Raw genomic sequence first — 3,868 nt, forward strand, 5'->3', positions numbered from 1 at the left:
CAGTGGATGGACTGGCCCTTTGGTTGCACTCTCTTTGAGCCCCTCTCAGTGAGGCAGTGGTGCCACTGGCAGCTCCCTCTGCCGGCTCTCCAATGCCCCAATTCCATACTGCCTGGACACCACTGAGAGCAAAGGAGAGAGTCTCTCTGCCCATTGCTTCAAGGGTGGCCTAGTGCTTATGTGTGATTCCAGCAGGGCTGCAGGAATGAGGAGCAAATGTGTGAGTCTTGCCCAAAGTGAGACACTTAGCAGCCCTGCATAAAAAGGTCAGTACTAAGAGCCACAGCACTGCATTTACATATGGGGTAATGCTTGTGAGCCACATTTGGGTTTGCTACCCGGGCTGCTCCTTAGCTTTTCCCCTGTATCAAGAGGTAAGGAGAAGAGTCACAGAACAGCTATTCTTTATGGCATGTTCCCTGGATTTGATGATGCTTAAAGTATCATCAGTTACAGCCAGAGCCGGCTCTAGGCACCAGCGTTCCAAGCATGTGCTTGGGGTGGCACTTCTCAAGGGGCGGCATTCCGGTCCTTTGGGGGCGGCTCTTTTCAAGGGGCACCACTCCGGCTTTTTTTTTGCTTGGGGCGGCAAAAAACCTGGAGCCGGCCCCTGTTACAGCCATTGTAACATCTGCAATTTCACAGCTTTGTAGAGGGGCTGTATACAGTCAGTGGGAGGCAGAGGAGGAATGGGGCTTGGAGGCCAGGTCCTACCATCTGAAAAATTAAGGGTGATTCCCCCCCCCCCCCCGGGTCTTTTTCTGAGTGGGCCTTTTTCTGGAATCGCTCTGCTTCTGATTCCACCATCAAGGTGGGTTGATGGGGCAAAGTGGGAGCAACTCATGGGCTGCATTTCTGTTTTCCCTTCTGTGCCCTTTAATGGGAGAAATTTGGGGTGAGAATAGCAGATTGGGAAAGGCGAAGATATGGGTAAACTGGCAGAACTCAGGGGGGAAGTTTGCACAGTGTTTGCCTACATTATATCTGACTCAGTCCATTGCTACTGTATCTGCTAACTTTGAAAAACACACACATTTACTATGACTCCCTTCTCACCAGCTCCACTCATACAATTTCCCAATGATAAAGATGTTGGCAAATAATATTGTGTTGCAAGTGTAGCTTTAAGAGAAAGCAGCCACCCCCTCTCCTGACTGAGGTACAATAATTACAATAGCATAATTTTATATTTATGAAATTGCCACACTAAACATTTTGATACCTTATTGGGGAAAGATCATTGAGCTGGAGAATTTTCCATTTTCTTACTATAGGTTAAATGTGATAATATGAACTTTTTTAGAATGGCTGTAGCCTGCATTTGTAGATCATATAGCCTTTACTGACATTTCGTGTGTGATTAAGATGAGAAGGATTTGGCAAAGAGTAACGGTCAAAGTCAGACTTGAGGATTTGGACAAATCCAGCGACAGCTCTTGATTAAAACATGAGAAAGGAATAGAAATGAAAGATGACTTGTGAAGGTTTGTAAATCACATTATCCCTTTAGTATATACTATTATTTATTGGCATTACTGGGCTAATTCAGCCCTCACAACTGCACAACTCCATTGACTTCATTAGAATTACACTTTGTGTAAGAGACGGCGGAATCTGATATATAGGAGTGGGCCAAATTAACCTCTTAATCTCACTCTAGCTATACTCGGGTAAGCAGCTAACTATGTTACCTGTAATTGTTATGCCTCTGGTTATCATGACAGCATTTAGCACAAACGTAAGAGAGATAAAGCCAAGATGTAACTACTCCACTTCCAAAATTCTTTGAGTTGCTTTTATGAGCAACTGCTTAACAATGTATTTTTAGCTGGAATTCTAACAACTGGCCCACTGCAATCCCCTTAAATGCTCTTAGCAGTAATCTACCTTGAACATCAACATGTACGCAGTCCTCTCTTTTTGCCTCCGCATGTTTTCAAAGTTGTGAAAACAATACTACCCAACTTGCCTAGAAATTTTGACTTTGTCCAAGCCTCTTTGTACACAGCATCAGGACCCAAGGGAAGAATGAAATTAAATCCATAATTAGTGCATTGTCAAAAATGAAAAAAAAGTTATTTGTATATTTTTTGTAAATATGTAACAAATTAAATGGCAGTTTTGTAGTGATGTGCTGTTTTGGAGAACAAAGAATCAACTATATGTTTGAATATGCTTAATGTAACACGTAACTGTGATTCAGTTGCACAATCAATAGCTTAATCAAAAGTCTTGTGCAATATGTAGTGCACATACATAACCAAGTATCTGTTAGTGGTCCACCACCAAATTTTTGGCAAATTTTAATTATATTTATAACCTGCACAATGCAGATTTAACAGTATTTTCAGCTTCCAAACATGTAGCAGGCAAACTACTGTATACGTACCTGTGTACTCCACTGCATCCAAAGGTATGCATTTGTCTTGAGAAACTGCACTACAGATTTTTCTTTAATAAAATTTGTTTCTAAACTATTTGCATTCATTGTCTTTTTGTTTAATTGTTTTTTTTTACTGTGAAACAACCTAATGGGTATTTTTAGTGGATCCAGGTAAATTCTTTCAAGAGAATAATATACTGACCCAGAAACAGTTGAATGTTACAGTTCTCATTAGCCGTAGACTTCAGAACTTCCAACAGCATAAAAATCAGCCACTACTTAAAGTTTGAGTCTATAAACAAAATAAAATTAAACCCATCCTTTTCCTTTTCCCAGAGCTGTGGTAGAAGACTGTAGCTGTGCAGTTGTATTGACAAATAAAAGTATAAGAACATAAGAAGGGCCATACTGTGTCAGGCCAATGGTCGATCTAACCCAGCATCCTGTCTTCTTGCAGTGGTCAATGCCAGATGTGTCAGAGGGAATGAACAGAACAGGACAATCATCAAGTGAACCCACCCCCTGACATCCAACCCGCTACCAAGCATCCCCTGCCTAATCAAAAGGGATTTATACCTCTTTGTAACTGAAAAAACTTAACAGAGCATTAACTGTTAGGGCTTGTCCGGCTGTATGTGAAGCTGCTATGCCACCAGGAGAGCTTCTTACCTCCCTAAGATGAGATAGCTATGTCGATGGACGAATCCCGCCCATTGACACAGGGGGGTTAGGTCATTATAACTCCATCACTCAGGGGCAAAATCCAAACCCGTGACACAGTTATACCGATATAGGTCTGTACTTTAAACCTGGCCTTAGGCGGTCACCATAATGACAAACCATAAATTAATTAAGGTTGGACACTTTCTGTTGCCCTGGCCGCTGGCCCGAGCTGTAGGCTGCCAGCAGGAGTGAAGCCCCTGATGGCTTCAGGGGAGTGAGGGTGGGGCCTTGGGGCAGAATGTGGGCAGGGCCACAGTCTGGCTTGTAGAGGCTTAGCCTCCCCTGGCCTTCGATACCCACTGCCCCTGGTTACCACCTCCTTCCTTCCTTCTTCCCTACACCATGGCTGTTAGCCCCCCACTCCAGTGTGAGCCAGGTCCATGAGCCATGGGGGGCTGTTTGCCAGGACCGCCCAGAGGATTCTGGGGGCCTGGGGTCTTCGGCGGCAGGGGGGCCCGCCGTCGAATTGCTGCCGAAGACCCAGCACTTCGGCGGCAGGTCCTCGGGCGGAAGGACCCCCCCACCGCGGGTCATCGGGGCACTTTGGCGGCAGGTCCCGGAGCGGAAGGATCCCCCGCCGCCGAATTGCCCCTGAAGACCCGGAGCGGAAGAAGCTCCGGGGGGCCCGGGCCCCCGCAAGAGTTTTCTGGGGCCATGGGAGCGAGTGAAGGACCCCGTTCCAGGAGCCCCGAAAAACTCTTATGGGGGCCCCTGCGGGGCCCGGGGCAAATTGCCCCACTTGCTCCCCCCCCCCCCCCCCCC

Source organism: Terrapene carolina, unplaced genomic scaffold (assembly GCF_002925995.2).
Source record: "Terrapene carolina triunguis isolate 2854851 unplaced genomic scaffold, T_m_triunguis-2.0 Scaffold66, whole genome shotgun sequence".
NCBI classification, from domain to species: domain Eukaryota; kingdom Metazoa; phylum Chordata; order Testudines; family Emydidae; genus Terrapene; species Terrapene triunguis.